The sequence below is a fragment of the Acartia tonsa genome, chromosome 12 (genome assembly GCF_053477335.1).
Source record: "Acartia tonsa isolate MP-2025a chromosome 12, ASM5347733v1, whole genome shotgun sequence".
Classification (NCBI taxonomy): domain Eukaryota; kingdom Metazoa; phylum Arthropoda; class Copepoda; order Calanoida; family Acartiidae; genus Acartia; species Acartia tonsa.
In genome coordinates this window covers 28204199-28217139 of record NC_137271.1, presented here as the reverse complement: position 1 = coordinate 28217139, position 12941 = coordinate 28204199, and the positions used below count along the sequence as shown (strand labels likewise).

The 12941-nt window shown below is 29.5% G+C and overlaps 2 protein-coding genes across 4 annotated transcripts in view; both read right to left on the bottom strand.

Moving 5' to 3' along the window:
- The window catches only part of LOC145334610 (uncharacterized), a 167601-nt gene extending 156708 nt beyond the window's left edge, over nucleotides 1–10893 (bottom strand). The window contains exon 1 of the mRNA XM_080180134.1: nucleotides 10695–10893. The gene's annotated coding sequence lies outside the window, so the exon portion shown is untranslated. The remainder of the gene's footprint in view (nucleotides 1–10694) is intronic.
- Nucleotides 1–12941, bottom strand: part of LOC145334613 (cell death-inducing p53-target protein 1-like) — a 345932-nt gene that overhangs the window by 164597 nt on the left and 168394 nt on the right. The window lies entirely within an intron of this gene.

Genomic DNA, 12941 nt, shown 5'->3' with positions numbered 1-12941 from the left:
CATAATGAATAAATATAATAATCTTTGACAATGATAATTAGAGTATAAAACCAGATGGAATGAGCAACATATCATTTATTAGAATAGCTGAATAATATACAATAATACAAGTTAAAAAGCATATTACATTAAATCAACTCGACATTAATAAAAATATCAATCCGTTTATATGAATATTGTCATATTTATTTAAACATTGTATCATAGTTGCATTGAATATAACCTAAATAATATAAACTAATATAAAGTTTAAAGCAATAATCAATTATTCCATGAATTTTATTATCCTTGTTTTACAAATGTTAATTTTAAGTTGAACAGAATTTATTGTTCTATGAATGTTGCCATCCTTGCTTAAAAATTGTTATTTTTTAAGTTGCACTGAATTTACTGGACAATGATTTAAAGGTACGGAAATAGCTGCAGGGTATAATGCAAGGTACTAGACAAACAAACAAAGATCTAAGTGTTCATAGATTAGCAGCTTTAAAGAGATAAAAAGAGTAAAACATATTAAAAAGTAGAGAGTGAAAGATAGAGCAAAACAAACTACAAGAGAGAGAGAGAGAGAGAGAGAGAGAGAGAGAGAGAGAGAGAGAGAGAGAGAGAGAAGGAGAGAGAGAGAGAGAGAGAGAGAGAGAGAGAGAGAGAGAGAGAGAGAGATATATAGAAGGAGAGAGAGAGAGAGACAGAGAGAGAGACAGAGAGAAAAGGAGAGAGAGACAGACAGACAGACAGAAATAGATAAATAGAGAAAAATAAAGATATATGTAGATAAAGATGAAGAAAGAGGAAGAAATTGAAAGATAGACAGAGAAGAAAATGAAAAAGAAAAGAAAGATAGTAAATAGAAAATGAAAGGGGTGACAAATGGACAGAATAGGTTAAATATAGTAAATATAGCTGCAATATATAATATCCGTAGACGTTGAGGAAGTAAATAAGATTATATTATACTATAGAGCTGCTACGCATTTCAAAATTAAGACAATCCCTCCATTTGATTAAGAAAAAAGACAGAAACTTCTTATAACCAGGGAGAAAAGAAAAAGGCAAATGTTGATTTTTAGTAGTGAAGCTACTCTATACCTAAGTAGAGCTAATTATCTTAATGGATTACCAATATATACTGATACTTTGAGGCTTTCAAGCATATTATACATTTATAAATTTGTTGAGTTATTTGTTTTTATTAATAGCAATCTGCAAGCATTTATTTCAGCAGCCCTTTGATTCCATACGTTTCAAAAGATCTGAAGGGTGTTAGTTACTAAATTACGCTTAAAACAAGCTAAAGCATTCTTTCTTTTCTTACATATTTTTAACATCATTAGAATTTACTCGCTAAATATATCCCTTAAACTTATATGTAAGTATATAGTTCTTGGACGTAAGTATAATTAGCCGTAGGCCATACACAGTATCAAATTTAAGAATTAAAATTGTACCTCCTTGCAGACATAATGGATTTGATTACTTTTTAACATATACTTTCAAATCAAATTTAAATACAGAGTATTGTTGTTTGATTGTTTCCAGAAGCGAGGCTTTTCTTTCGCTGATGTATGTACGTCGTCACTTGATTGGACACTGAAACATCTATGTTTTTCTTTATTTACTAGCGGCTACACTACTAGAGGCATCTAGTGGCACTTGAGGGGGGGGGGGGTGTCCTTCGGTAGAGTGGGTACAGACAGACACACAAACAAACACCCTGTTACATTTATATACGGATGAAAGAGTTATCCCATCAATATGATACTTTGTATATTTCTTAATGCTCCATAAATAGATTAATGGCTGATATTATAGATATTTTCTACGGTAAAATTTGTTGATATAATACAAGCATAATAGTTTGATAGGGCTGTGCGAATTTTTGGCAAATAAATTGCAACATTTGGGAATAATTTGCATTCGATCATTTTTATACGAAAAAAAAACATTCTTCCTGTAAACTAAAATTTTTAAAATTAGTGTTTCGCGATCATTTTCATCATAAACTGTTATATATTTTTTCATCAATATTAAACCGGTTTTAAGCTTTTAAGAAAACTATATTTTGTAAAATAAATTTTGAAACTGTCTACTGAATTTTGAAAAAATTATATAGTCCATAAATTTTATTTGCGTATCCTCTATACCTCTATAAAATCATAACAAAATAAAACTGACAATTTAACTAGCAGAAAACTTTGAAATAAAAAAATAGCTTTTTACTTTGACATGCAGACAATATAAGATAGTAGCGAAGCTTTGCTAATCTACTAAAAGGAAATAAACGTCCAAATACAATTGACTATTTTTTATATCTAGGACAGTAAATTGATATAATTGGTGGGAGAATCATAACTACAATAAATAATAATAATAATATTCAAATTTTAAATTTCAGGGGTGATTCTATCATTAATTCTAAACTGAACAAGGAAATTCACGTCCATAAGTGGATAGTCTTGACATAGAGAAAGAGAGAGAGAATAAAAGAGAAAATAAAAGAGATAAAATTGGAAAGAGGGAGAGAGAGAGTGTGTGTGTATGAGAAAGAGTGAAACAGAATATAGAAAGATAGAAACGAGAGATTGAGAGAGAGAGAGAGAGAGAGAGAGAGAGAGAGAGAGAGAGTGAGAGAGCGAGAGAGTGAAAGAGAGAGAGAGAGAGAGAGAGAGAGAGAGAAAAGGGAGAAGAGGAGAGAAAGAAATGAGAGAGAAAGAGAAAAAATAATTAGAAAGAGAGAATTAGAGAGAAAGAAAATGTGGGAGAGATAGAAAGAGTTGTGTAGGTAATAGATAGTCGGACAGACAGACAGACATTCGGACATGTCATATATATGTAGAGTAGCTTCACTTCTACTGAAAGGGCAAAATATATTTTCAATAAATATTAAATTTCCTTATTAAATTATAGAAAATAATAAAATTAAATTTGCAGGAAAGTTTCTGAAGTTTTTGCGATTAACAGCCCCTCTATCGGTTCCATAAAATTGAATAATAACAGTGGAATCACTAAGTCATTTTAATAAATATTGCAATGTGACACTAATGAAATAAAAAGTTTTTGAAATCCGCCAAAAATTAAAATCACGCAAAGGTAGAATTTGAATTTGAAATGAATACAAAATCAAAATATAATCGTTGTTCATGCATTGCCGCTTTCAAAAAAGGGCAATGAAAATAGCTAAAATTAAAAAAAAAACAATGATGCCTCTTTTTCTTTACCAGTTTCAAATGAACAAATTTATTCTTATATGTTTTATTTTTTTCATGAAATTACAAAAGACAAACTAAAGAAAGTTAAAAATGCAAGCAATTTTTTTCTTGTTAAATTCAGGGAAAATTGTGTGTATTGTAAAAACACTATCTAATAATCTGCGCGCGTAGCAAGTTCGACGTTTTGAATTACGAACAATGACATGTATTATAAAAAACATATCGTTAAAAACTGAATTACATCGAAATTGGGAAGATGGTAAAAGTGTTTCCTAAAATACAAGATCTCAATAAATACTAAATCGATTGTGTTCTCTAATTTAGGTAAGCTTCACATAGGTCCTGTGGTGTTTTTAGTCTATTTTAGTATAGCTTTAAGATATTATTATACACCCCAGTCAAATCCTTCAAATACATGGCCCTGATGTGTTAGGGACGTTGCCACTAGTATTGATTAAAATAATACTCAAAAGTTTAAGATTAGACATTTGGCTGTTTATTACACTAGTCCCCAAAGTTTAATAATGATCTTTTCTTATTCGCTGGCTTAACAACTATGGGGTCTTTTATTAAATGTTGATTGTTGGTTCATGAAGTTAAGTTTACAAACGTTTTAACCACTAATCTAATTGTAATCTGCAGTAGGGGAAAATTTGTGTATCACCATTGGGGATGTACATGAATTTATTGTCTTATCTCCTTAGATTCCTGATTAATTTATGAGAACATTTTTTCCTGTTTGTGAGTGTGAACGGACACTCAATGCAATGAGAAACAAGAAATGAAAATGTCCAAACAATCTTACCAATCAAATAATAGACTAATAGCATAGAAAAACTTAATCATATTTTGAAAAATAAACGGTAGAAACTTATGGTTTATTCGGATATCATTTATAACGTGTAGTTTAAACACTAAAAAATATAAATTTTTCGTTAATAGCCTTTTGTATTAAAAAGGGCTGTAAGTCAATCCTACTTCTAAAGTAGTAAAGTTTTTTTTTAGCTTAAGATTTCGGTAATCGCTGAACCGATATGGTTCTCCTTCACAATGAAGCTTCTTACAGGCCCAGTGAAGGTTTGTAATCATTTTTTGGGGAGGGTATCACCCACATTAATTGTTCCCAGAGGCTAGTTTTAATATAAATTGTTTATAACGCCATGGCTAAGACCAAAGTTTTTTTTTAATCATTGCAAAAACACTTAGCTGAGGAAAATCTTAACTGCCAAACTTTTTATTTAGATTCAATTCCATACTTATTTATTGCCAAAATATGATAGTAAAATTTCTGCTCTGGCTAGCCTGATGCAATGCTGTTATTTATTTTACCAGAATAGTCTTAGAACCAGCTTAAAATTATGCATTTTATCATAAATGCAAATAAAACAGATTGTTATTTGAAGATAAATAAATGAATTTAAGATAAATGGATGGATTCTAAGAATAATATATAGAAATAGAAATTTTTAACCTTTTGTCTAATTAACTAAACAATATTCATTCAGCGTTTAAATCAATAGGATGATTCTATTTCTATCTTATCAAAATAGTGTAATACAAATTAATGGATAGACAACTGTTTTGCCTCTAACTTTTTCACCAGAAGAATTAAAGTGTTATTTTGTCAGGCACTATTTTGGAACAAAAAAATTTTGACAATAGACTGCTAATTACACTAGTCCCAGAAGTTTTATAATAACGATTTCTTATCCGTTGGCTTTCCAACTTTAGGGAATTTTGATTGGTTGGTTAATTAATAATCAAGTTTCAATAACTAATGTAATCTGCAGAAGGAGTAATTTTGTGTTTCATCATTAACCTGTACATCAATTTATCGGACAATGTCTTATCCCTTTAGATCCCTGTTACTTTTGTGACGCGCTGTTTTTGCGAAAGAAAACTTTAAAAGTCATAAAAATGTTTGAAAAAAAAATTGCTAATCCAAACTTTTAGCCATTAAAAGCCGTAGGAAACTAATTGGTAGGATAATCATAATAAATTTATGACATTATTTTAATTTAGTGTTATCTACCTATATCTATTTATATGAGGAAGAATTTTTAAACACAAGTTAAATTGGTATCAGTGTAAAAAGTAAAAAAAATTCTATGCATAAGGCATTTTTTATCCTATTGTATAAAGTAATACTGTATTTTGTCTGTAGCGAAGGATCTTGCTAACCGCTAAACCAATATGGTTCTCCTTTACAGGCTATATGTCCTGAGATGGTTTTTATTTTGATAAATAAGTCTGGTTATGGTTTTAGGCTATTTTACTGCCCTTCCATATTTATTCGAATATAGAGCCTCGAGATTTTGGATTTTTATATACAACATTGATCTTCTAATCTATTGCAAATTACAGATTAAAATACTATATAATATTGACAATGTGTAATTTTTATGATAAAATTTTCTAATTAGAAAAGCATTAACATATACATTAAATAGCATTCTTAAAACAAGTAGCAGTAAAGGACACTAATAAAAATAACTGCTGTAGGGTACACTAACCATGCAGGGTGGGATACCCTGTACCCATACAGCCTAACCTAACCTAAAAAACAAACAAACGAAAAACTAACCCTCACCTTCCTGTAATTTAAATTTATTTCAAAATATTAGGGGGGGGGGGGGGGAGGTTTCAGTGCTCTACAATGCACTTTGAGGGAAACCTTCACAATATGTTAATCACAACACCTTTCCCAAATTTATCAATCATATAATAACGATATATTAAATAGATATTTTGATATTCTCTGTTAGACTAGGAAACATTGTGTTAACCAACAATTACATTAATTAAAATCAATTATAGGGCGTTTAATAAAAATGTTTTTAGCTCCCAACGCTCCAGGGATGACAAATTGTTTTTGATATGACTATATTACTCCAACTGCAGATGAATATTATTGGTGGAAACGTTTGGACACCAATAAATCTAATAAAGGTCCATACAGTCATTCGAGAAGAAGATAATGTGTTGATAAAACTTTGGGTACCAGTATAAATACAATAAATCTAAAATTAGGTTTTCAAAATAGAAACCTATACATGAAATGTAACTCCCTAAAATTGACAGTGTATTACCACGCCGAGACGGAGAAAGGGATATTGGAATATTTATTACACTAGTCCCCAAGTTATTAAATTTTCCGTTTTCTTATTCCTTGGCATAACAACTTTGGGAACTATAGTGAATTATTTTTGGTTGATTCATTTAGTTTAGTGTTCAACATTTCAACAACTAAATATAATCTACAGGAGGGGTAACTTTGTGCATCATTATTGGGGATGTATTGTACATTAATCACTGGTCATTGTCTTATCCCCTTAGATCCCTGATTATTACACGTGTATATGTTGGTATAATACCAGAATATTGTTTAACATGTATAACTATGCGTTTAATAAATGACCACATCTCTAGAATATAATTCATATTTAATAATAACCCTGTTATCTCTATCAATATTTATTTATAGGTGTACTATCGTTACCGCTAAGTTAACTAAGCAGGAGAGTCACAATTATTATTACAGCACAAACCGGTGCTTTCCAACAAGTGGTCGGTTGAGCACTGAATCCCCAACCCCATTTTTGACACAAATGTTTTCCAATGTATAATTTGTACAGGGGCCACAACCATGCGGGGTTACCCAGTACTCAATATAACCTAATCTAACCATACTCAAAGAAATAAATAAACAAACAAAAAACTGCTCACACCTATTTTTTTAAAATTTACTTTAATTTAGGGGGGGGGGGTATCGATGCTCAAGAGGGTACTTTGTACAAAACTACATTTTTTTACTCTTATCATTAAGCTATAAATAGTATTTTTTCTAATATTGAAACCAATATGCACAAGTGATGATCCACCATATTAATTTCATATTATTTTCCATGGATTAAGGATAGGTTAAACATCTTACTCTCAAATTTGTTATGGTGGATATATAAACTGGTTCAATACCGAGTTGAAACAAATGTATCGTATGGTTTTTAAGAAATGGTCCACAAAATAAATTGATTTAATCCTATAAAAGATTAATATACCATACATTAAACATTAATTCCTTTATTCGGATGTTTTCCACTGAATTCAAGACGGTTTCAAACTTTGTAAAAAGGACTGTTCACTGAAACTAAAATATAATTGTAAGCTTATTCACTAAGATATATAAGTTTTCCGGAATTTTAAAGTTAGGGGGAGATTTGAAATCTGCATAAAATTTTGAGGATTTTTTATAAAATTCGTTTTTTCTATAATTCTTTATCTAAAAGCATGCAATTTAAGTTAATTAATTTTGGCATCTGTGATTGGTGGATTTAAAAAATCTGCGCTCTGATTGGATGGCGTACATCATTCAACCAATTAGAGCGCAGGTAGTTTAAAATCCACCTATCCTATTGGTCAAAATTAATTAACTTAAAATGCATTTCCACTTTTAGATAAAGAATTATACAAAAAACGAATTTTATAAAAAAAAAATCCTTATAATTTGATGCAGATTTCAAATCTCCCCCTAACATTAAAATTCCGGAAAACTTATATATCTTATTATTCACACAGTAATGTTATTAAAATTCATGTTACTAACCAACCAACAAAAAATAGGATGAATTCTATATTTTTTAAACTGTAAATAAAAAGAGTACTTAAACACTCTAATTTAAACTTTGATTGGGTAGTAAACGCTATCATTGTCCATAATTTTCCATAAATAAGTTTTAATTTACAGGCGGGGTAATATTGTTAATCATAAATAGGGTTACAGATCATTTTATCGGCCATATTTTCCTTTATAAAAAATAACAATTTTAGGTATATATAGTACTGATTTATCCAGAGTCAAATCATATGAAATTATACGGTGTTCCAAAAATATCACAAAAGAACCTATTTTTCAATTTACAATATAAAAGAAACTTACAGAAATTCAGGGTAGAATAATGGAGAATAAATAAAGATTAGGTTTATTACCATTGTCCCCTCTTTCCGTATTCCCTGTCAAAAAATGTTGTCGTTATTAAATCAACGTAATTAATATAAACTCTTAAAATTTCTTCGATAGAGTCCAACAGTCTTTACGGGGTTTATTTATAACGAAACCCTTATTAATGTGATATTTACGGAAGCATATATTTGAAAATATAAAATTTCTGCAGTTTTGTAAGCGCAGCAATTATATACACACAAACTTTCACCACAATGTGTGAATATTTATTTTATTTTACATAAATAACATATTGACTGTGAATATCAATCATGGATAGATCAATAGCATTAATATTGATTTCACTAACAATTTTAACAAGTCATAATTTTACAGAAATTTTAAGGTATAAGACAATGTAGGAAAAAATTATATTTACCCCAATAATAAAAAATACTCAAAATGAAATAGTTTGGAACCAATCAATATTACCAATAAAAGTGTTTTTTAGCCAAATTATAAGATGACGTGGCTATAAAACTTTGGTAACCAGTGTAATTTGGGGTTAAATCTATATGATGTAATGTGATTTATTGATAATACCTGCCATATTTTAATGTATACAATTGTCATAGATAAAATAAAAAGAATAAGGTTTTTTTTAGATTTGGGGAAAGTTGGATATAAGAGCTTTTGTAATATTATACTTTTGAATAAGTGGTTGAATAATTACTGCATTTCTTGAGTTGACAAAGGACGTACACATTTTTAACATGATTATTAAACTTTATTAGGATATTGAAGTAAATATATTTTCCATACAACTTTTCATCCAGACAAAATTTTAAAAATGTTTGTTTAGATTGTAATTGTTAGAAAAGTCGACAAACTTCAGATTTGTCTTCTGATGATTAAACTTTTTAAGTTAATGAAGTAAACATACTTTTCTTAAAAAGAATAAAAAAAATATTTTATTCATAACCTTTAGTAAATTATTATGCTGTCATTATAATCAACAAAGAAAATAATGCAATATTTGCGAAGAACTGTTATAATTGAGTGGTGGAAAAGTGCACTACTTCTAGATGTACATACAGTATGAACCCATGCAATTAATAATCATTGCAATTATAAAAGTGTGCAAAGCATTCAGTTTGAATGGTAGATAGAGAGAAACTAGTAAGGCATTTGAAGCATTATGTGTGTGGTTTATCCAAGAATCTGAAGGGATAAGACAATGACCGATGAGTTGATGTACAACCCAATGATAATACACAAAATTATTCCTGTAGATTTCAATAAGAGGAGGAAACGTTTGCACATTCAACTTAATGAACCAACCAATCAAAATTCAATAAATGTTCCAAAATTTGTTTAGACTTTGGGGACTAGTGTAATTAACAGCCCAATGTCCCTTCCCCTCGGGGTTTATCTAACAATATTATCATTTAACATAAAAAATTACACCCATAGAGATTCCTCCAATTGACTGAACCCATGGCAAGGGCCTCTAGAGGCTAGAGCATTCCTTTCCTATGATAAATAATACACTGACCAAAATAAACATAACCATTTTTTGAAAGATGATGCATTCCTGTGTGGGCTACTCAATGTTTTACACTTTACACGAAATGAATTATTAACATGTCTTTAATTCTTTTTTATCTCAAATCATATAAAATAACAGATCTATAGTATAGATGTATATACAGACAACTACCTCCCTTCCTTTTTCAAAGACCTTTTTCGTCGCTTCTAAACTATTTTCCTCTACATGAATGTGTTAATATAAGCGACACCATTGGTTGATTTTCAATGACCCCATATAAAGGTTGCACAAGGTTGATGCGATGGGGAGATACAGTTATTTAAACCTTTCATCCTCTAGTGTTTTGCTCTAATTATAAAATAGAAAAGTATATTTTGAAAAATTCCCTCATTCAAAAGGAAATTTGTCAATATTCTCTAAAATTATATTCAAAAAGATTCTTGTTTTCATAGTATTTTCTCTGAACCATAAGATAGAAGAAATGATGAGATAAAGTACTCTTGTAATTAGAATTCTTTTTAAATTCTTTACTTGAAAAGACCTTGATTTTGCAATTACAGATAATACAAATCCTCATTTACAGTATGAACAACAAATTATTATAATTTATTGTAAAATAAAAAAATCATCGAAATTTTAATACGATATTTTAATTAAGTGAATGATTGATTACCTAAAGATATAAATTTTTATTTTTTTCTCTAAGGATTTTAAATAAGTTATTTATAATATTGAGGGTAAATTTTGTTATTTTCAAAACTAAAAATCTTTAGATAGATTTTTAAAAGATTTTTTTTGTGAAACCCAGTTGATCATACTGTTAGTTGTAACATATATCTCACATATAATAACCATCTCTCCCTTTTTCCTTTCAGAAAAAAACAACTAAATACAATTACAATAACTAGGGAAAATTATAGAAAAATTTCAAAACATAAATCATATCATATATCTATAGCATTGATTTTAAACTAAACAAAAAGTATAACGATATTACCTTTTAAAGCATATTTTTCACTATATATTAAAATCACTTTTATTTGTTTATTTTTATTCTCACTATTTTATTGTATCAAGTATATCAAAAGTGTTAAAAACACTCTTTCACTAATAAATATTTTATTCAACACAAAATATGTAAAATGCGCACGCACAGGCCTTTTTCGCTCTGTATCTCAAAGTTTGGACACTACTAAGCCAACATTTTTACAAACTCTTTGCAGAGGGAGGGAGGGGGGGGGGGTGAGGAGGTGGTGTAGAGTAGATTTACCGCGGACGTGAGAATAGTCTATACATAGATAGATAGTCTTCGTAGCATTGTGTTCTTCAAGATTCAAAACTCTCAGTACGACAATTTTTTTCTTGAAACCATCCATCCACAGAAGACGTTGCCATTTAGTTTAATTTATACCAATTTTATTATTAAAATCTATTACTTTGATATTTCTATTTTAAGTTGTTGTAATTTTAAAAGATTAAATGTATAAACAAAGTAATTCAAATTCAATATTAATTTTTGTCAAAAATAAAATATTTTATTTTATGTTTATAAATTTAGTTGAATTTCTTTTCAATCGTTTAGATAATTGAGATTTTAACGATTTGATGAAAAAAGTTTGACACCTATTGTACAATTCATCTATCTTGAAGAGAATTTAGAATGCAGACCAATAAGAATGTAAAAATAATACATTTCAATTTTATTTTACCTATTTTTAAGGATCTTCTACAAAATCTCTCCTTCTCTAGATTAACTTTATTGGTGGAAAAGATTGAACACTGTATATTTATACAAAGTAATCAAGATTTTTAAGAAGTCCTTATTTTTTTAAACGAGGGACCAGTATAAAGTACAGTCAAATGTTCCCTCCCTCCAGAGAAAAAAAAGAAAGGGGACAATGGGCTGTTAAATGCACTAGTCTCCAAAGTTTTTTAATAACGTATTCTTATTCGTTGGCCCATCAAATTTTGGGACTTTAGTAAACTTTGATTGGTCTATGCATTGAGTTGAGTGTTCAAACGTTTCAACCACTAATTTTAATCTACAGATGAGGTAATTTTGTGTATCATCATTGGGGATTTACATCATTTCATCGGACATTGTTTTATCCCTTATATCCTTGCCTCCCTGCCTGACTGCCATAGATAAGTATACACGGGTTGGCAACATAGTCCAATATTCTGAGGTGTGGAGATAGGGAGAAAAGATTGCACTATAAAGAGAATTATTAAATGAAAAAAGATATTCTAAGGGACAGAGGGGTCACAGTGGATTTTCTTTAGAAGTTTTGATATTTATTTTTATCCTTGCTGATACAAATTAAGACATGAAAACTTTAAACTTAAAATTATGGATTAAGAGATAAACCAGCGAAAGACAAAATCTTTTTCCTAAATTAAATAAATAGAAAAAGCTAGTTGGGGGGCAATTATCTTCTTATTTTCGTATGTTTATATTTTTTTTAAATGCCTATGATCAATTCAGTGCTGGTTTTAGGCTATTATTCAATTCTTCGAGGCACGTTGATCATTGTTTAAAGTTGTCAATTCTGTCGTTATTTCTTTCCCTTTTATAATAAGGATATATTTTTCAGCAGCTGATTTTTAATATTCTTCATGAACAAGTTTTACTGATGAAGTTAGATTAAAGTTAAATTGATGAGACTTCTCGTCAGGAGTTTCTAGCCGGGGAGAAAGAGACTAATGGGCTAGCTATTACACAAGTCCCCAGAGTTTTCTTATTCGTTGGCTTAATAACTTTAGGGACAATAGTAAATTTTGATTGTTTTTTTTACTTGAGTGTTCAAACTTTTCAACCACTAATTTTAATCTACAGAAGGGGTAATTTTGTATATCATCATTTGGTTATGTACATTAATTTATCAGCCATTGTATTATCCCTTTAGATCACTGGTAGTATCTAGCCAGGAAGGGAGAGAACAGTAATAGTTAAATTAATCTACAACCCTATCCTCCCCCTGTTATTTACAATTTTGTATGCTAAAATTTTACAAATTCAGATTCTTGGATAAATTTTTTATCATTGTCCTATCCCAGCATTCCTCGTTTATTAGAATAGAGTGTAGACTATGAAATTTTAGTAGGTAGATGCAAAGAGGGAGGGGACATTGTTCTGTAGATTACACTAGTCCCCAAAGTTTTATAAAAACGTTTTTTATTCGTTGGCTTAACTTCTTTCGGGACTTTTGTTGAATTTCATACCCAAACGCTTCAACCACTAATT